General features: G+C 56.8%; 1 protein-coding gene and 1 long non-coding RNA gene across 3 annotated transcripts in view; one reads left to right on the forward strand and one right to left on the reverse strand.

Moving 5' to 3' along the window:
• LOC123355506 lies at positions 1-10,697 on the reverse strand. The gene is made up of 3 exons (XR_006575124.1): positions 10,650-10,697; positions 5,906-5,982; positions 1-243 (listed from the first exon to the last, which is right to left on the reverse strand). It is a non-coding gene; the product is annotated as an uncharacterized LOC123355506 (long non-coding RNA).
• Positions 10,551-21,095, forward strand: part of TMEM200B (transmembrane protein 200B) — a 20,479-nt gene continuing 9,934 nt past the window's right edge. Inside the window, exon 1 of one of the 2 annotated variants that reach the window (XM_044998061.1) lies at positions 10,551-11,279. The gene's annotated coding sequence lies outside the window, so the exon portion shown is untranslated. Of the gene's footprint in view, positions 11,280-11,390; positions 12,345-21,095 lie in introns of those variants that run through there. The other variant, XM_044998059.1, reaches the window with a different exon arrangement.

Raw genomic sequence — 21,095 nt, forward strand, 5'->3', positions numbered from 1 at the left:
TTCAATTTGAATTCGGCTCGCAGAATTCTGGGTCCCTTTTTCAAGAGCCCGCTGGACCATCTGGCCTGTGGCCCCTCTCCTTGAGAGAGGGGGTGTGATGTGATGAGTTGCTGGGTATGCCGGAGGACACGCTGGGGGAACTTGCACAATGTCGGTTTGCACCATGACTGCCACTAGCCACGTTGGCCCCAGGATATTAGCGAGACAAGGTAGGTGAGGTGGTTTCTCTTACTGGGCCAACTTCTGTGGGTGAGAGAGACAAATTTTTGAGCGACACAGAGCTCTCCTTCAGGCCCAGGCCTGTGATTCTTGCAAAGCTGCAGCTGCTTATGCTGTACTTGTCTATAGCTCAGGCTTGCATGAGAATTAACGGTAACTTTCCATTGCTTTTCAAGATTTAAACTAAAAAACTATGCCCAAAAACTCAGAAATGTGTTTAATACACTTTATTCGAGGCTTATAAAATGGACTTATCAGACTTTGAAACACGTTCATTAAACAACAGTGAACACACTGGCCCGGTGTGACTCAATGGGCTCCCTGCAAACCCCAACAAAAGCTCCACCCCAGCTCCTCCCCCAACCCCTTCATCCTGTCATGACAAATCATCTGCTAGCAGGTGGGCCCAATCCTGCCAGGTGCACTCAACTCCTTGCTCAGCAAGGGAAACTTAGGTCTCGTGTTACGGGATGGGGAGGAGCTATGCAAATGAGAGAACACCGGTTGGTATGGGGATGGCGAGCTCAAGACAAGTTAAGGCTCTCGGCACACTCAGGGTGACCTGGATGTTTCCTGACACTTGAGCAGACTCAGACTGATCAGCATGGGGGGAGAGATAGCTCAGTGGTTTGAGCATTGGCCTGCTAAACCCAGGGTTGTGAGCTCAAGCCTCAAGGGGGCCACTTAGGGGTCTGGGGCAAAAATCAGTAGTTGGTCCTGCTAGTGAAGGCAGGGGGCTGAACTCAATGACCTTTCAAGGTCCCTTCCTGTTCTAGGACATAGGTATATCTCCTCTTATTTCATGCTCCTGCACTTCAGCGCTGGGCTTTCTACTAGCTGCCTGTGTGTACCAGCACCTCTCAGGATGGGGCCCTCCGGCTCTTGTCAGGCCAGTAGCGGGATGGGAGTATGTTCTGTTGTTTAAGGCTCCAGCTGACTTGTCACTGTCTCCTCTCCCCCTCCCACTTTATATCCCCTCTTCCCCCTTCCGTGACCCCGCAGCGGTGATTACTCTACCATCTGCCATCAGCCAAGCAGCTGTCCGTCAAGCATCTCCACAATCTCTGCTTGCTGCTGTTTTCCTTGTGGGAATTTCTAATTTATATTACACAACCCCAGGAAACCTCCTCATCTTAATGGGTTTGTGACTTCAGCACAGTAAGTCACTAATAAAGTTAACCTTATATAACCAGCATAAGCCACCGGCCTGAGCTGTGAGCTAGCAGAGAAGGTTAGGACTCTCATCAGCCGACTCTAATGAGGGTCAAGGTGGCTGAGGAAATATCTTTTGTTGGACCAGCTTCTGTTGGGGGGAGAGACCAGCTTTCGAGCTGCACAGAGCTCTGCAAGGTACCCAGAGTGTCACAGCTAAAGACAAGATGGAACAGATTGTTTAACGCATTTCAAGGGACCATGCAAGGTGAAGTGGCCCATTAACACCTCTCCAGTCATAAGGAGTAGCAGCTGTGGAGACGTTGTTAGTGTGTTACAGATCATTGTAATGCATTATAAATCTAGCATCTCTGCAGGTTCCCTTTGAGGATGAGGCCTGGCATGGAGAGAGTCCAGAGAAGAGCGACAAAAATGATGAAAGGTCTAGAAAACATGACCTGTGAGGGAAGATTGAAAAAACTGGGTTTGTTTCGTCTGGAGAAGAGACGACTGAGGGGGGACATGAGAACAGTTTTTCAAGTACGTAAAAGGTTGTTACAAGGAGGAGGAGGAAGAAAAATTGTTTTTCTTAACCTCTGAGCTAGGACAAGAAGCAATGGGCTTAAATTGCAGCAAGGGAGGTTTAGGTTGGACATCAGGAAAACCTTCCTGTCAGAGTGGTTAAGCACTGGAATAAATTGCCTAGGGAGGTGGTGGAATCTCCATAATTGGAGATTTTTAAGAGCAGGTTGGACAAACACCTGTCAGGGATGGTCTAGATAATACTTAGTCCTGCCATGAGTGCAGGGGACTGGACTAGATGCCCTCTCGAGGTCCCTTCCAGTTCTATGATTTTATGATTGTTTTGTGAAAAGTGTATGAAAAAAGACAAAAGCACCACATTAGCTGGGTGTGACCACTAGCAAGTCTGGCCTAGGGCAAAGGCACTGGGCTGGGTCTTGGGAGATCTGGCCTCTGTTCTTAGAGCAGCCACTACCCTGATATATGACCTTAGGCGTGTGCTGTCCCCTCTCTGTGCTTTGTTTTCCCCTCTTTAGCTGCTCTGTCTACTTAGTTCTTCGGGGGAGGCTGGAGCTGGTAGAAAAATGAAATTTTGTCTCCCATCAGAAATTTGAACATTTCTAAATTTGATTTCGTTCGGAATCAGAAAGAAAAGTCAATCTGGGAATTGTTCACAAAATGAAATAATGTGTTTTGACTTTATGGTTTCGGCGTTAATGATATAATATAGAAATGAACTTTTATAGGTTTTATAATTGAAAGTCAAAGCAAAACATTTTGTTAATTTCTCATCAAACTGCCACTAAATCCATCCATTCCCGCAAAATGTTTTTCATTGGAAAATGCTGGGTCCCCAGAACCGTTCTGCTGGAGAACTTTAGACCCGCTCCAGGGCAGGGACTGGCTCTCACTCTGTGCATGGAGAACCCAGTACCATGGGGCCTGAGCCCAGCTGTATCCTCGAGGCACCACAAAATCCTGGAGAAGACCCCAGTTATGCTAGTTTTTTCCCACAGGGAAAAACGGTGGGTGCAGAGCACCCACCGGCAGCCCCCAATCAGCTTCCCCCCCGCCAGCACCTTCCCCCTCCCTCCCCATGCCTCCCACCTGCCGCAATCAGCTATTTCACAGGGTGCAGGGAGGCTCGGAGGGAAGGGGAGGAGGGAGGATGTGGCATATTTTGGGGAGGGGGTGGAACTAGGCGGGAAGAGGTGGGGTGGGGCCATGGGGGCAGGGCCTGGGGCAGAGCCAGGGGTTGAGCCCCCTCCCCCACCCGGTAGTTTGAAAAGTCGGCGCCTGTGGGGCTATGAAATTGCAGTGGAGCGCCTGAATGTCTGCACTGTGATTTTATAGCCTCAGAGCCCAAGCCCCATGAACCCAAGTCAGCTGTCACGGGGCAGGCACGGGGGTTTTATTGCAGTGTAGACGCACCCAAAGACACCACAACAGGCTGAGCCCAAATTCTACCAAGGTAAGACAGATACAGCTGGTGCTGGAGCCCAGTAAAGTCCCTGCCTCCCCAAAGGCTGGCAGACAGCGAGGGAGGTGTAATGGGCTGAGAATGCTGGCCCTGCTGGCCTGCCATCCCCTGCATGACCAAGGCAAGGGAGCTCTTGGTCAGTGATGGCCCTGCAAGGCAAAGTCCACAGAGCCCGATGTGTCCATCCAGTGCAAACCCCAGGGAGCACAGATCAGCGTTGGCATCGCACCCTCTTTCAGAACCCGGCCCGGGCCAGGGAAGCTACTACTCCAACCCGTGGCCCAAATTCTGTGAGGAATCCTGGTCACAGGCAATGTTCCCTCTAATTTTTCCCATCTATGTGCACCGATATGGAGGTGATGTGAGGGTGGGGGGGAGGGGTTCGGAATGTGGGAGGGGGCTCAGGATTAGGGCAGAGGGTTGGGGTGTGGCAGGGGAGGGCTCTGGCTGGGGGTGCGGGCTCTGGGGTGGGGCTGGGGATGAGGGTTTGGGGTGCAGGAGGGGGCTCAGGGTATGGGTGTGGGGGTGCTGGCTCTGGCTGGGGGGTGCAGGCTCTGGGGTGGGGCTGGGGATGAAGGGTTTGGGGTTCAGAAAGGGGCGCAGGGTTAGGGCAGAGGGTTGGGGTGTGGGGGTGCTGGCTCTGGCTGGGGGTGCAGGCTCTGGGGTGGGGCTGGGGATGAAGGGTTTGGGGTTCAGAAAGGGGCGCAGGGTTAGGGCAGAGGGTTGGGGTGTGGGGGTGCTGGCTCTGGCTGGGGGTGCAGGCTCTGGGGTGGGGCTGGGGATGAAGGGTTTGGGGTTCAGAAAGGGGCGCAGGGTTAGGGCAGAGGGTTGGGGTGTGGGGGTGCTGGCTCTGGCTGGGGGTGCAGGCTCTGGGGTAGGGCTGGGGATGAGGGGTTGGGGTGCAGGAGGGGGCTCAGGGTATGGGTGTGGGGGTGCTGGCTCTGGCTGGGGGGTGCAGGCTCTGGGGTGGGGCTGGGGATGAAGGGTTTGGGGTTCAGAAAGGGGCGCAGGGTTAGGGCAGAGGGTTGGGGTGTGGGGGTGCTGGCTCTGGCTGGGGGTGCAGGCTCTGGGGTAGGGCTGGGGATGAGGGTTTGGGGTGCAGGAGGGGGCTCAGGGTATGGGTGTGGGGGTGCTGGCTCTGGCTGGGGGGTGCAGGCTCTGGGGTGGGGCTGGGGATGAAGGGTTTGGGGTGCAGGAGGGGGCTCAGGGTATGGGTGTGGGGGTGCTGGCTCTGGCTGGGGGGTGCAGGCTCTGGGGTGGGGCTGGGGATGAAGGGTTTGGGGTTCAGAAAGGGGCACAGGGTTAGGGCAGAGGGTTGGGGTGTGGGAGGAGAGGGCTCTGGCTGGGGATGTGGGCTCTGGGGTGGGGCTGGAGATGAGGGGTTTGGGGGGCAGGTTGTCCCAGGGCTGCAGCGAGGAGAGAGGACTCCCCCCAGCTCTCTCTCACGGCAGCAGCCCCGGGGCCGGGGGAGAGCAGCTTAGAGGGAACGTAGCTCACCTGCCACCTGAGGTACATTGCACGTACACTAAGAAGTTCAGCCCCCCCTTGTTTGACATTTCCAGTGGCTCACAAGTGGCCTGTTAATCCCATCTCAGGCTCTCCGGAGTGAAGAAGCTGAAGTTGCTCAGTGGGATTGAATTCTGTCTCTTCCCTATTCCCTCCAGGCTCCATCTGTATATTCGGTTAATAACATACTGTCTGTTCCATGCTTTAAAGAGACACTGAAACTAAAAACTGCTTGAAAACAGACTTCCTTCTCCTGCTTCTCCTAAGCCCTCGCTGTCGGAACCGAGGCGAGTCTACGCTACAGAATTAAGTTATGTTGACGTACACCGCAGCAATGAAAGCGGTTTTACACGGCCACGCTACACTCCTTGTGTCGGCGGCGTGCGTCCTCACCAGGAGCGCTTGCACTGATTTGCACTGTCAGTGCGGGGTGTACTGAAGGCGCTGCTCACTATGGATGCTGATTGGCATTTCCTTTAGCTTGCCAATTTCACTTACAGTCAGTTTCGCCTTCCCTTTTCCATTAGCAGGATGCTGCAATGTGGAAGTTACAAAAAACCCTGCATGTGCAATAGTTTCTAACGAGCATTTTAGTGAACTCCTGGGATATATTTTCTGGTCCCCTTTGCTTGTTTTATGGAGCTCATTTCTGGCTCTTAGTGAAGTTCCTTTAAATTGATTGTATTGTGGGCTTAATTTTTCAGTCCTTCCCTGGAACAGTACTTTTGAAATCAACGGGCTTGAGTAAGTATCACTTAAGGGTCTGATTCTCCCCTGCCTTCTAAATCAAATTTGGATTCATTTTACACCCTCTTTCCAGAGGTGTAAATTATGTCCCAAGTCATAAGGCAGTGGAGCCTCAAACATAATACAAGTGAGGATTTGCAAGCTAGTGCTCTATTTCTCTGGAAAAGCTCCCCCCCCTCCCCCAACGATCAGTATCGTGTAACTCGGCCTTTTATAAATTAATGAGTTCTGCTGATTTGAGTTTATCCTTGTAAAGGAATAAAAGTCTAACCAACTTACCAAAATGTGTAAGTTTGCCTGTAAATGGAGACTGGTTAATATCTTGGGACGTCAAGTTCTCAGGCCGTTTCCAAGACCTTATTAAAAGATTAGATATAATTACTTTTCCAGTGACATGTAAAGATAGTGAGCTTTCGTTTACAGAACTCTCCTCCAATCTGATCTCAGTACAATCGCTTAGTCAAAATTTGAACGATTTATATAGAGGTTGCGTCTCTTAACCACTGAAATGGTGCTACCTCTAGGGTGGAAGGTGGCAGCTGTCCAACCATCTACATCACAATTTGAGTCCAGTTTCCAAATCAAACTATAATGACCCAGTTGGAATGCGGACGGGATATGTGGGGGCTTCATTTTCAAGGGTACCTAAATAAAGCTAGATAGTCAGAAGTGTTCCTCCTGTATAAACGTGAACTCCTAGTCGTATACGTGTGTGTCTGCCTGTTCACACAGCAACAAAAGCCCAGGCTGATCCCCCTTCTGCCAAAAATGGTTTGGAACATCTCCCAAACCTAAGAAGTCCATGGCCACAGGCGACAGCAATTAACCAATGACTTTCAGGACCATTTCTCCCTCTGCCATGGACTCACCGTGTGACCTTGACCACATGGCATCACCGCTCCGTGCCTCAGTTTCCCTAGCCATGGGGATAAGAGCTAGCTGCCTCCCATAAGCGCCTGTGGTGTCTCATTCTTGGCAATCCAGCCTGAGAGCCTGCAGCAGGGAAGGCTTCAGCGCAGGCAGGATAATAACTGAGTGCAGCAGTGCCTGCAGCCACTGTGAGTATCACTGGCTGGGATGAGCGGGACCGGGACCAGCACCAGCTGCTCTGCGGCCCACTCAGGTTTGGCCCTGCCAGGCCTCCATCATGACAAAGGACCAGCATGGCCAAACCGGAGTGTGCACACTGGGCAGTGGGTTGGGCAGCACTGGTCTTCCTCGCTGCTGCCTGCACCAGGGCTCCCCCCGCCCACGGGAGGGCTGCCCGGCCTCGGCCCGCATCCAGCTCGCTCCCTGGGGTGGGGAGTGACACTGCAGCTGGGCAGGGGGGGCCGAACGGGGCAGCTGAGGGGCTGGGGGGAGAGGCTGCCCTGATGATGTGTACGATGCGACAGGCCTGGGAACATGCGGCAGTGACTGGGCTGGAGGGGAGGAAAGCCCCAGGCAGCCCCTTCTGTGGCATGTCTACACTGGGACCCGGGCTTGTGGACGCAGTGTTTCCAAGCGCCTGCTTGAGTGTAAACCTGGGCTTACCATTGCTGGCCTCGGCCCCCCAGCCGTGCTAACGCAGCCGCCCTGCGCTGCGCAGACCTTCCAGCTCGCGTCTGCGGCTTCCCGGCAAAGTGACGGGACTTGGACCCAAGTCACAAAGGGACTTGAGCTCTGACCAACCCCCCCATCGGGGGCCTAGGACCTGGCTCCTGGGTGCTTCCTGACCCGAGTCAGCCTGAGGTGAGCGTGAGTGGAAGCGGGCTGGGGCTCAAACCCACGTCACAGCCCAGGTTTCGTGTGTAGTGTAGACATACCTGGAGGTTCCACCCTACTGGGTCAGGCACAGAGCTGGCACTAGGCCCTGGTCAGGCTACCCCTCACCTTCCCCTTCCTCCCATGGGCAGCTGCGCCCCCCCCCCAAACTGAATGGCGATGGACCAACCCCCCCTTGCATCCAAAAACCTCCCTCACCCCTTCTGCCCAGCCCTCTCCCTGTACCTGCCTCCCACGGGGGCATCTAACCGCCACCGCTCCGCTGGAGATGTGCATTTGGTGCTTGGGCCTGGTCCCGCTGTGGGGACACCGCCCCCGTGCAGCGCTCCGGCCCGAGGGAGCAGCATATGCTACTGCTGCCCAGTGCGGCCCAGCCTGGCCTGATGCCGGCACCCAAGCAGGGCTGATTTCCAGCGGCTTTGCTCCCCCCTCCTGCTAAGGAGGAAGGTTCTGCTGCCTCTGAAAGCCTGCGCAAAAGCCGGCTCTCACAGCTGTGTGTTCTCCAGTGTGAGTCACCCCCACCTCCCCATAACAACATTCCTTCGCTGTGAAATAAGGCCCTGGCTGTGTTAAAGCACCATGCAGTTCTACTCCCCCCACGCACCTCCTTGTAGCCAGTCTGGATGCCTCAGGCCCAGAACAAGGTGCCAAGGAGCAGGGAGTATAATCATGCTAATGCTTGGCCCTCCCTTAGCATCCGGGATGTAGGAAAACCTATTCAATGGCTGGGGAAAGTGAGGCACAGGGCTTGCAGCAGACCGCACAGCAAGGCAGTGGCAGAGCTGAAACTGGAGTGAAGATCTGCCTCTCGGCCCTCGGCGCTTACATCTGGACCGTGCTTGTAGAGCAAATGTCAAGGTGATGTTTATTTGCAAAGCAGGAGGAACCTGGGATAACGTCCGAGCAGGGAACTTCCTCTAGCATCCAAAGTGCACCTAATAAATACTCTCCCCTCTACTGTTGGTTCTGGAGTCTGCCAGTCCGGAACTGGGCTGTTATGGATCAGAACCAGTCACACTGCTGGCGCCTGCTCACACACCCTGAGATAAATCAAAAGACACGCAGCTCCCGGAGCAGACAATAGTGCTTCAGATCTAGAGCTGGCCATAGAGGAAGGAAGGACTGGCCTGTGGGTAGACTCTGAATATAAATCAAAATCTTTCTTTAAAGAATTCTTTTTTCCTGGCACATGGAGTCAGGCTCAGATGCTTCTGCAGGGGGGCGTTAATGTGGTGCTAAGTGTTAGAAAAAGCAAAGTCAGGAACAAGGAATCCATGGTGTTTCTTTGCTAACTTTCCTCCTGGCAGAGGGCTCAGCCATGCAGCTTTCTGATTCCAGGGTGGAGCTAGCAATTTGAAATGTGTCATAATAACCCTTTGCCCGTCCCCTGGGCTTCTCATCCAAGGACCTCCAAAGTGCTTTCCAAACACCACTTGAATTAAGCCTTGCAGCATCCCCAGGAGGGAGGGACTGTGAGAGAAACGACGTGGTTTGCACGAGGCTGTACAGCATGTCAATGGAAGAGCTGGGAAAAGAACCCAGGAGTCCTGACTTCTAGACCCCTGCGACCACTATAAACAAATGGGCAGGTGCCGCCTCTAGCATACAACAGGAGGGCATGCAACGAACCCATCCCTATATCTCCCAAAGCAGACCTGCCATGCCCTGACTGCATCAAACCTGCCATTGATGTTATGCATATGGACTGTGGGATTTGATCCCTATACCGAGTGCGGGGAAAGGCAAGGTCCAGCAGTGTTTTAATGAAAGGGCTGAGGAACAGGCTTTTGCCTGCTACAGATCAACAGGAATTTGGCTCCTTAAAACTGATGGACATGGCTGATTCCTGCCTTGGTGCAGGCTGGTGTGAATGTGATATGCTGTTTGGTGCATTAGCACTTCACAACTGCAATTTGGGGGGTGGGGGGTCCACTCTTCCTGTACATCCTTCTACCGATTTTAGGACCAAAGGGTCATCCAAGATGGAGGAAAAAATACACACACCAGCATATTTGAAACTGTTTAAAAAAATCTTTCCTTTTCATCGTTAGCCAACATAGACCATGCCTTGAGGCCTTAATTTAAACATCCTCTCCAGGCCCTTGTCCAAGTATGTTAGTCCCCAAAAGTGACAATGCATTTAGTGCAGCAGGCTTTCACGGTGAATGATAAATTCACATAGAAGAGGTACATTTGGGAGGCAGAAGGGAAGGAAAGTCTATGATGAAATAGGTTTCAGAGTGGTAGCCGTGTTAGTCTGTATCAGAGAATAGGCCACTTCCACCTTAATTGAATTGGCCTCATTAGCACTGACCCCTCACTTGGTAAGGCAGCTCCCATCTTTTCATGTGCTGTAATAATTATACTGTTTACTGTATTTTTCACTCCTTGCATCTGATGAAGTGGGTTTTAGCCCATGAAAGCTTATGCCCAAATAAATGTGTTAGTCTCTAAGGTGCCACAAGGACTCCTTATTTTTATAATGAAATAGCAAGTCTGTCTGTGCCCCGCTGCCCTCTTCTGGGAAAAAATCAGAGCTGTTCCACTCTGTGTCACAGGCCCTGTACTGCTGGCAGCTGTGGGAGACTTCCTTAGCTTCTGTGTAGGAAAATGGGCTTTCAAATCAGCAGGATCTATCTCTACTGACCTCTCATCTTAGTATCCGAGTTTGCTCAAATATTTATAAAAAGAACAGGAGTACTTGTGGCACCTTAGAGACTAAGAAATTTATTTGAGCATAAGCTTTCCTGGGCTACAGCCCACTTCATCGGATGCCTGGAATGGAACATATAGTGAGGAGACACACATATATATATATAGAGATAGAGAGAACATTAAAAGGTGGGTGTTGTCCTACCAACTCTGAAGAGACTAATTAATTAAGAGAAAAAACATTTGTAGTGATAATCAAGCTGGCCCATTTCAGACAGTTTGACAAGAAGCTGGGAGGATACTTAACATGGGGAACCAGATTCAATGTTTGTAATGGCTCAGCCATTCCCAGTCTCTATTTAAGCCTAAATTGATGGTATCTAGTTTGCATATTAATTCAAGTTCAGCAGCTTCTCCTTGGAGTCTGTTTTTGAAGCTTTTCTGTTGCAAAATTGCCACCTTTGAGTCTGTTCCCAGCTGGATTTCGCTCTCCCTCCTCCTAGGATGTTGTAGCCAAGTGGGCAAAAGTGTGACAGGAAATATTACAGCCTCTTTCCAGCTGGCAAGAATCCAAAGCACTTTTTCCTTTCATCCCGCTTTGACTCACCTTAAACTTGCTGGACTCGGAGGGGAGACTGTCCTCAGCCATCCCCACCTGCCTCGCTCTATTTTTAAAACTGGTCCCGCACTGATTTTTAATTAACCGCCTCACTCCTGCGCTAAGAACCAGCCCACAACCGAATTTCATCCAAAAAGGGCTCTCTAGTTTCTCCCCCCCCCTCTGCGGGGAAAGCAGAGACTCCCTTGCAAAGCCGCTGAGGGCTGGGGGAGGTCTTTTCAATGTGTGTTTCTGTCATTTTCTGGTGCAGATGTTTTTAGAAGAAAACCCCCGAAGAAATCTCCCAAGGCAGCAGGGCCGCGCGGGGAGGCTGGAGCGAAATCTGAGCCCTGCAAGGGGGGAAAGCGGCCGAGGGAATGTTTGCGCCCGAGGGGAGAACGGCAGGAGACACGGAAGAGGCGGAGGGGAGGCAGGGTTTCAAAGGAGGCCCGCGGAGGATGAAGGGGAGGAGATCCCGGGCAGGGCGGGGGGCGCCCAGACCCTAGCTGGGGAGCGGCAGCCCCAGGAGCGCAGCAGGGCGGAGAGGCTGGAACCGTGCGCCCGGGCTGGTGCCCCCCGCATGGAGCCTCGGCCCCGGGGGCTGGAGCAGCAGCGGGACCCGGGCGCCCCCCGCAGCGGGTAACTGCCTGGCGGGGGCCGGGGGGGCAGCGCGGCGCGGTCAGTGCCTGGCCCGGGCGCTCCGGCTCCCGTGGGCACCTGGCGCAGCCGCGCGTCTGGCTGTGGAGCGAGGGAGCCGGGCGCTGCCTGCCCCTTCCCGGCGGCTGCGAGGCGGGGTGGAGACGTGACCCTTCCCCGCCCGCCCCCGCGTGGGCTGCGCATCCCCGGCTCCCCCCAGGGCCAGCGGCCGGGCGGGGCCCCGCACTTCGCTGCCAGGACTCGGCCCAGCCTGGCGCCCCGAAAGCGGCCGAGCTGGCCCAGGCGGCGGCGGGTGGGAGCGCCTGGGCTGCGGGGGACCCCTCGCCTCCTGTTCCTGCGCCTTCGTCCGGCCTCCCGGAGAGCGCGGAAACCTCCCCGGTGACCGCCTGCTCGTCCCCCGGCCTTCGGTTCCCCCCCGCCGGCCCCCGGAGCAGCGATTCGCCGCCCTTCTCCGTCCAGCCGCCCGGCTTCGGGAGCGCTTCGCGCGGGGAGAGCAGCGGACCCAGCGCGCTGCGGGTGGCTCCGCCGCAGCTGCTCGGTGGCTGACTTCAGCTGGTGATTCAAACACCCAACAAACCTCCCTCTCCCCACAGGGGAGAAACTTCCCGGACAAACTCCGCTGGGTCCGCAGCGAACCCCCTGGAACTGCGGCGGGGGGCGGGGGGCGGGAACACGCAGCCACCCACCCACCCAGCCTTGTTGTCACAGGCTCCGTGCAAACTGCAGCGGGAAGGCAAGTTGCTTCTCTCGGCTCCCCCAGGGCCAGTCCCGGAGTGTTTACGCGCAGATTGACCCCGGACGCAGAACTGGGCTTGGAAGAGAGACCGAGGATCTAGGGAGGCTGATCTAGTCCCTGGCTCGGAGGCGGTTGGAGATTTCGCATCCCAGAACTGCAGTCGAAAGAGACTCCGACTCCCTCCCGCCCTTTGCACAGAAATCCCAGGATCAATCTTCATGCAACTTCCCCCTGTGTTAAGGGGTCCAGGAAGGGACAGAGGGAACCGGGCTGCTGAGGCGAAAATCCCAGTCTCATGCATTGACCTAAAGGTGGGTTCAACTCCTGTTCATAAATGTGCATCCTCCGGAGCTAAGAGGTGTGTGACAGGGCTGGGGGAAATGCAACAGTGCCTGCAGCGTTCCCTTGCCGCTCGGCCCTGTGCCTGGCTGAGACACCCTTGGCCAAGGGTCTGTCCCCATATTCCACAAGGAACAATATCCTGGACTGGCCAATGGCGGGGACTTGGCATGGTCAGTCGCTGGGGTAAGAGGGGGTGCAAAGGGGGTGCACGTGTGTTCAAAAGGGGAGGGGTAGCTCAGTGGTTTGAGCATTGGCCTGCTAAACCCAGGGTTGTGAGTTCAATCCTTGAGAGGGCCACTTGGGGATTGATCTCCCTTTGAGCAGGGGTTTGGACTAGATACCTCCTGAGGTTCCTTCCAACCCTCAGTCCTTTTCTGTGGCCTTGGCTGCACTAGGGAAGAAATCCACCCTCTTCAGTATCTCTTCTCCACCTCTGAACGTTCAATAACTTACTAGCCCCAGAGAGGAGCTCTGTTCTATTGCTGGAATTTTCAAAGGCACCCAAGGGACCAAAGTCAATGGGAGCTGAGCACCCAGCCAACTCCTTGAAAATCGCACCCCCGTGTTCTTGTTCTGTGACTTCTGGATCGCTTGCTAAATATGTTCGTCCGTACATTTCCCTCTCTGTGCAACTCAGACCTCTGTGCCGCTTCCAGTGCGTAGGGATTTTTAGAGGAAATGCTGCTATTTGCCCACTTCAGTTAGGTGAAGGAGCTAAACAAAAATCCCAGTCTAAACTCCATGTGAATACACTGTTCTCTTGAATTAGGATTGATTGATTGTTTGCATCGTGTTTGTTAAAAAGATGAGCAAGGCAGGTGTCCTTTCAGAATCTGCCCCGAGAAGTGCAGCCTCAGCCCATGTCGCCTTGTTGGGCGGTGGGCCAGAGTAGAGAGAACTAGATGGAAAAACCCTTTCTAAGAAGCCTGTAATGAGTTATGTGGCCATCTAACTGGCTTGACCTGCCTGTGACAGATTGTAGTTCAGTTCCCAGCCATGGTGATTAGTGTAATTAGCAGAACAAATCTGCCTAAAGCAGGCTTTGTAATTAGCAATCAGCTGGATGCTTGTGCACATCTCTGGGTTAGGGGTAGGAAGGAAGAGACCCATAAACCCCAATGAAGCCAGGGTGAATTTTCTGCTGGGAACACTCCAGGAAGGCTGGGCCACTGCTCCCTGGGTATGAAGCTTTCCCTATATAGAACCCAGGCTCCCCTCCTCTGCCTGCCTTGTCCACAGCTCTGACCTTTCTGCATCAGTCTGCTGTTTGGTTCTTTCCCACTAGTCCCTGCCTGCTCCAGTTCGTCTGTTCCCTTCATCCTGGGCTGAGAGTCTGATGATTGGCACCCACGAAAATCAGGCCATGAGTGACTGGCGCATGATCCTAGAGTGAATCGGTGACCGAACCCAGGAGTCCTGATTTCCCTGTCCCCTGCTCTAACCACCAGACCATGCTCCCTCCCAAAGCAAACTCCTTTAGGCTGCTGGCCCTTGCCTGGCTTTGCATTGCAGTGATGAGCAGGGGATGCTCTATGTATTTTACCGCCCCAAGCACGGCAGTCAGATGGCTTTCGGCGGTGCGCCTGCGGGAGGCCTGTTGGTAACGCAGATTCAGCGGCGCACCTGCAGGAGGTCTGCTGGTAACGCAGATTCAGCGGCGCGCCTGCGGGAGGTCTGCTGGTAATGCAGATTCGGCGGCTTGCCTGTGGGAGGTCTGCTGGTAATGCAGATTCGGCGGCACGCCTGCGGGAGGTCTGCTGGTAACGCAGATTCGGCGGCGTGCCTGCGGGAGGTCTGCTGGTAACGCGGATTCAGCGGCGCGCCTGCGGGAGGTCTGCTGGTAACGCAGATTCGGCGGCTTGCCTGCGGGAGGCCTGCTGGTAACGCAGATTCGGCGGCGCGCCTGCGGGAGGTCTGCTGGTAACACGGATTCGGCAGCGCCTGCGGGAGGTCTGCTGGTAACGCGGATTCGGCAGCGCCTGCGGGAGGTCTGCTGGTAACGCGGATTCGGCAGCGCCTGCGGGAGGTCTGCTGGTAACGCGGATTCGGCAGCGCCTGCGGGAGGTCTGCTGGTAACGCGGATTCGGCAGCGCCTGCGGGAGGTCTGCTGGTAACGCGGATTCGGCAGCGCCTGCGGGAGGTCTGCTGGTAACGCGGATTCGGCAGCGCCTGCGGGAGGTCTGCTGGTAACGCGGATTCGGCAGCGCCTGCGGGAGGTCTGCTGGTAACGCGGATTCGGCAGCGCCTGCGGGAGGTCTGCTGGTAACGCGGATTCGGCAGCGCCTGCGGGAGGTCTGCTGGTAACGCGGATTCGGCGGCGCCTGCGGGAGGTCTGTTGGTAACGCGGATTCGGCGGCGCCTGCGGGAGGTCTGTTGGTAACGCGGATTCGGCGGCGCCTGCGGGAGGTCTGCTGGTAACGCGGATTCGGCGGCGCCTGCGGGAGGTCTGCTGGTAACGCGGATTCGGCAGCGCCTGCGGGAGGTCTGTTGGTAACGCGGATTCGGCAGCGCCTGCGGGAGGTCTGCTGGTAACGCGGATTCGGCAGCGCCTGCGGGAGGTCTGCTGGTAACGCGGATTCGGCAGCACCTGCGGGAGGTCTGCTGGTAACGCGGATTCAGCGGCGCCTGCGGGAGGTCTGCTGGTAACGCGGATTCGGCAGCACCTGCGGGAGGTCTGCTGGTAATGTGGATTCGGCGGCTTGCCTGCGGGAGGCCTGCCGGTCCTGCGGCTTCGGCGTACCCGCCACCGAATTGCACGCCGAAAGCGTGGGGCCTCCCACAGGCAAGCCGTCGAAAGCTGCCTGACTGCCACCCTCTGGGGCAGCTCCAGGCCCCAGCACGCCAAGCGCGTGCTTGGGGCGGCAAGCCACGGGGGGCGCTCTGCTGGTCGCCGTGAGGGCAGCAGGCAGGCTGCCTTCGGCGGCACGCCTGCGGGAGGTCCGCCGAATCCACGTTACCAGCAGACCCTCCACAGGCAAGCCGCCAAAGGCAGCCTGCCTGCCGTGCTTGGGGCGGCAAAATGCCTAGGGCCACCCCGGCCACCCTCACAGCGACCGGCAGACCCGCCCCCCCTCCCCCCGCAGCTTGCCGCCCCCGGCACGCACTTGGTGCGCTGGTGCCTGGAGCCGCCCCTGGTGATGAGCCTGGTAGCTCCTGCAGCTGGCTCTGGTTTGGGTCGTGCAACCTAAAAATGCAGCGAAACCAAATAGCCCACTCAGTTGCCAGCCCACCAGCTGGGCAGAACAGGTGACTGCTCGGGTCAGCAAAATATTCAGGGACTGGTTAGCGGCTGCAGGGTTGGATGGAGCTGATGTGTGCGGGAGCCCAGGGCAACTTCAGTGCGGAGCCCTGCACTGCGCTGCATGAACAACACTGTGATATTTTAGATGCCGCGCTCTGATTCTTAGCGCGGCAGGCCCTGTTCCCAACCTATCGCTTGAAGGGGGATTAGCAAAAACAACAAGGAGTCCTTGTGGCGCCTTAGAGACTAACAAATTTATTTGGGCATAAAACCCACTTCATCAGCTGCATGGAGTGAAAAACTTCCCACACATGGGCCTCTCCTGAGTGGGACAGACGGGGGTCACGGCCGCTGAAATGACCCAGCAGCAGAATTAGGCCAAGGGACTGGCCACTGGGACGCCTGACGCCTACTCCCAACACTCTGTGGCTCAGCTTACCTGTCTGTGAAATGGGGATAACGCTTTTCTATGTCCTAGGCTCTGGCGGTTAATGAGTTCATGTTTGCACTTGTAAAGCCCTGGAGGAAATCTACTTGTGTGAAAGGCGCTGGAGGAAATCTACTTAACTGTGATTAATTAATAGTCCCCAGTTCGTTTGGAGGCTAATGGGAATGTCACCGCAAGGTGACACTGCATTGGGATATGCTGATGGCACATGAGCTGCAAATATCGCAATTGTCATGACACACAGACTTTATCCCGAGGGAGGAAGCCAAGAAAGTGGCAGCCCTAGGGATGATAATGGGCGGTGAGCAATTAAACAGGCTTTGTTTCTGCGGACAAAAAGCCATAAAGACCCCCCTCCTTATTCCCCGCTTTGCCCATTTTATTTCCCTCTGGGCTTGGCAGCTGAACTCTTTATCCCCAGGAAGAAAGGGAAGTGGGCTAATGCTGATGGAAAAGGGGCGGGGCCAGTAGCTGTGACGGGGGCAAAAGCCGAGGGGGCAGAGGCATTATTTAGGGCAAGGAGGCCTCGCTGAGATTAGCAGGGGAAATTGAGCAAAGGAAAATCTAGGTTGGATACCAGCCAAAACACCCGCTCAGGGCTGCAGAAGACTCTGCCCCATTGCCGGAGCTGGACTAGACGAAGCTCTGGGAAGTACAGCGCACAGGGAGAAAGCCAGCGCGAGTTCTGGGGGGTCTCTTCTGTTCCTAACGTCTCAGCTAAAAGACTCGCTAGAGATGGGTAGAAAGACCCACACAAGCGTCTGTGGCTAGTAACCCTTACTCACGGGAGCAGCGCTGCCGAAGCCAGTGAGTGGGGCTACTCAGGGGAGCAAAGAGCAGGCCTGAGCTCACGTCTCGGCTGATTCCCCCCGAGTCTCCCAGCAGCCTGGCGTTCTTGGCACGTTCCTTCTCCCTAGCTCTAGGGCCCAGAAATAGAAGCCCACGTCCGAGTTCACCTGGTTCTAGTTTCTTCACTTTCTCCTGCGGCTTCCAGGACGGCCTTGACCCCCTCACATGCTCTCAGCAGCTCGCCATGCTACCTGCCCGCTCTCCCGGCCCCTCTCATGCCCGGCCTTCGCCCCTGCCCGGCTTCCACGATGGCCTTGACCCCCTCACACGCTCTCAGCGGCTCGCCACGCTACCTGCCCGCTCTCCCGGCCCCTCTCATGCCCGGCCTTCGCCCCTGCCCGGCTTCCACGACGGCCTTGACCCCCTCACACGCTCTCAGCGGCTCGCCATGCTACCTGTCCGCTCTCCCGGCCCCTCTCATGCCCGGCCTTTGCCCCTGCTCACCCAGCTTCCACGACGGCCTTGATCCCCTCACACGCTCTCAGCGGCTCGCCACGCTACCTGCCCGCTCTCCCGGCCCCTCTCATGCCCGGCCTTTGCCCCTGCTCACCCGGCTTCCACGACGGCCTTGATCCTGTCACACTCTCTCAGCGGCTCGCCACGCTACCTCCCCGCTCTCCCGGCCCCTCTCATGCCCGGCCTTCGCCCCTGCCCGGCTTCCACGACGGCCTTGATCCCCTCACACTCTCTCAGCAGCTCGCCACGCTACCTCCCCGCTCTCCCGGCCCCTCTCATGCCCGGCCTTCGCCCCTGCCCGGCTTCCACGACGGCCTTGATCCTGTCACACGCTCTCAGCGGCTCGCCACGCTACCTCCCCGCTCTCCCGGCCCCTCTCATGCCCGGCCTTCGCCCCTGCCCGGCTTCCACGATGGCCTTGACCCTGTCACACACTCTCAGCGGCTCGCCATGCTACCTGCCCGCTCTCCCGGCCCCTCTCATGCCCGGCCTTCGCCCCTGCCCGGCTTCCACGATGGCCTTGATCCCCTCACACGCTCTCAGCGGCTTGCCATGCTACCTGCCCGCTCTCCCGGCCCCTCTCATGCCCGGCCTTCACCCCTGCTCGCCCGGCTTCCACGACGGCCTTGATCCTGTCACACGCTCTCAGCGGCTCGCCACGCTACCTCCCCGCTCTCCCGGCCCCTCTCATGCCCGGCCTTCGCCCCTGCCCGGCTTCCACGATGGCCTTGACCCCCTCACACACTCTCAGCGGCTCGCCACGCTACCTCCCCGCTCTCCCGGCCCCTCTCATGCCCGGCCTTCGCCCCTGCCCGGCTTCCACGATGGCCTTGATCCCCTCACACGCTCTCAGCGGCTCGCCACGCTACCTGCCCGCTCTCCCGGCCCCTCTCATGCCCGGCCTTCGCCCCTGCTCACCCATCCGCTCCAGGCCCGTGGGCGCTTCCTCCGAGCAGAGAGGTTGCTCTGAGCCTTCCAGCTCCGCTCCCTGCCTGGGCGTTGCGGTGTAACGGAGGCCTCTGCTGCTCACCGTCGGCTTTGAGTCTCGTACCGGGGGTGTGCCTGGGGGACTCGAACATGGCTCTGAGATGGGGGAGGGCGTGACCCCACTTCCCTGCCAGCTCCCCCTGCCCTTCCTGCTGACTCCTTCCTCCGGCTCGGGTGCCATCCCTGTACTCCCTGCTGCCAGGACGCGCCGCGCTCCCCAAAGTCCCTAAATGCTGCTTAAGGCTGAGATGGGACCTGCTGCTGCCCAACCGCTGCTGGGGATTGTCCATTTGCAGCCCAGTGGGGGGGGCCCTTCGCCCTCTTCCCAAGCAGCCCTGCCTGCTCCACCCCGTGCCCCGGCAGCAGGCTCTGGGTGCTAGCCTGGTGCTGGTCTGTTCTCAAAGGCCTTTCAGTGGGGAAGCCTGGCAGCTGCCTCAAGATTGTATCTGCCCAGAGGGCGTGGTGGCAGCACCAGGGCTGCTTCTGTGCTCTGGCAGAGCTACTGGCATTTCTTGCTGGGCACTGGTCCCTCAGAAGCAGAACGGGGCAGCCCCCCCGCCCCGTGCACGGCAGAACAGCGGTCACGCCCTCCCCGGACAGCCTTGCCGTGCGTCACCTTGTTCTTGATGACTTTATGGTTGAGGGGCTGGCAGCCCTGGGGCTGAAACGCTCCCGTGAGCCCCAGACCAGGGGAGGCCTCCTCACGCACTGCGCCCGGCCACTGTGTACTCCGTTCCCATTTGACGTGATCACCGGGGCCCTTGGCTTCTCTGTGGAGATGCCTAAGTCCTGCCAACTCTGCTGAGGTTCTTGTGATGTGAACGCCGGTGCACTGGGCGCTGACCTGAGCCCTCTGATTCATTTCACACCGGCGGCCACCCAGCCGGGCGGAGCTGACGGTTCTTGGTCGTTATGGGCCCAGTCCGGACCCACGCCCATCACAGAACCCACCGTCGCAGTTAGCGCTAAGCCACCCCTGTTGGCCAACTCCTTGGTGCAGCCATGGCCTGAACGGGTCTTGGAGGGGGAACTCAGCTCCCAGACGGGGTCCCCTGGACGTCGGGCATCCTGGCTGAACTCTGCCACTGCCCCTGCTCTTCTTGTCCTGGGAGGAGCGAGCAGCCTCCAACCTCCCAGGGCTCTGAGTCCAACAATTCAAATATTACAGGGGAGACTGACCAGGGGATCAAAGCAGAGCTAAGGATGGAGGAAGGGGGCAGCGCGGCTCTTGCACCTGGCAGAGGGCTCCGGGCGCGCCTCCTCTTTGCCCCCTGGGCGTGGGTGGCGCTGGAAGGTTACACTGAAAGGGAGTTATTTTTAACCATCATATCTTGGCGCAGACTGTAATTATGATTCCCCTTCTCCTTGCGTGGTGGGAGGTGACTCTGGGGATGATTGTTCCAGCAGGAGCAGCGCTGCCTGGCCCCTCCCGGCAGTCGTGTCTTGGATGCTTTGCCCACCTGGCGATGAGTGGGTGACAGCACAGTGGTGGAGGGAGCTCTGTGGCTGGGTGGGGGCTGGGGCTCGCGGGGCTTCCAGGGCGGGGTGAACGCTGGAGTTTTTGCTGCCTGGCGTCGCTGGTGGGGACTGTCACCGGCTCCTCTCCCAGAGGTGTTGGCAGGGGGGAGCTCAGCTCTTGCTCCCATGATGCAGCCTTGAGCTGCAAGGATCCCATCCACCTCCATTGACTCTGATGGGGCGCGGATTGGGCCCCGGGTGAGACCCAATGCGGTGGCACCTTCTCCCTCTGCTTGTCTTGGGAAGACGGGGGTTTACTTGTGCTCTGGAGCTGTCCTGCCTGCCCAGCTAATGGGGTTGGAAGGGCGCCGTGCGTAACAGACCAGTTCTCTTGAGTCACGTGCATTCGTTCCAGTCAAAGGGGACGATCATTGTAGCATTTGTTAACTCAGGGCTCGGCACGCACACTGCACAGCCTCACCCTGCTTGGCCCAGAGCACAAAGCAGATTGTGGGTGACGTGCCTAAAGCCACAGATGAGGACAGTGGCAGAGCTGGGAATTGAACTCTGGCACTCAGTGCTAACGAGGCCTGAACGGGAACTGGAGCCAGAATAGTGGTAAACCACTTTGCTGAATGCTGTCTCCTCGCCTTGCCCAGGCCAGGCCGTTGCACAGCGGAGTTGCAAAGGGAGATTTAGACACCAATTTCTAGAGATCAGGCTCTGAGCTGTGCGTGGGCACGGCCGGGCAGCTAACTCACTTCTCTCAATCTCTCATGCTATCTTTCTTCTGAGACCTCACTCCTCCAGATCCCGTCTCCCTCCCCTCCAAACCTCTAGCTGTTTGTTCTCCTGCTCGCCCAGCCTGACAGAGCAATTTTAGCTCATACAAGTTTGTGCCCTCAGTACTGTAACCCCCCAAAGTTCACAAAGCAAGGATCCCCCCCCAAAAAACCACGCAATTTTCAAAACTAATAATAAATGCGGCGGGGGGGGCTTTTTATTTGCCATGTGTGTTTTTGAGCCTTTAAAATGCACTCAGGTCACTTCTTCCACTATCACAACTGCTCGTGCAATCAGTCCTCTCCAGGAGCTGCCTGCGGCTTTAAGCAAAACATCAGATATGGTGAGAGCTGGCAATGCTGAGAACCCAAGTTGCATGTGGGCCTGGGACTGCCACGCTGGGCATATGGGAGGATGTGGCAATTGGCTTGCAAGGAAGTGGTCCCCAGGGTGGTATTGGGCTGTGTCCCCAGAAAGAGTACGAGCAAGTGGTCGCCA

This window comes from Mauremys mutica, chromosome 23 (genome assembly GCF_020497125.1).
Source record: "Mauremys mutica isolate MM-2020 ecotype Southern chromosome 23, ASM2049712v1, whole genome shotgun sequence".
NCBI classification, from domain to species: domain Eukaryota; kingdom Metazoa; phylum Chordata; order Testudines; family Geoemydidae; genus Mauremys; species Mauremys mutica.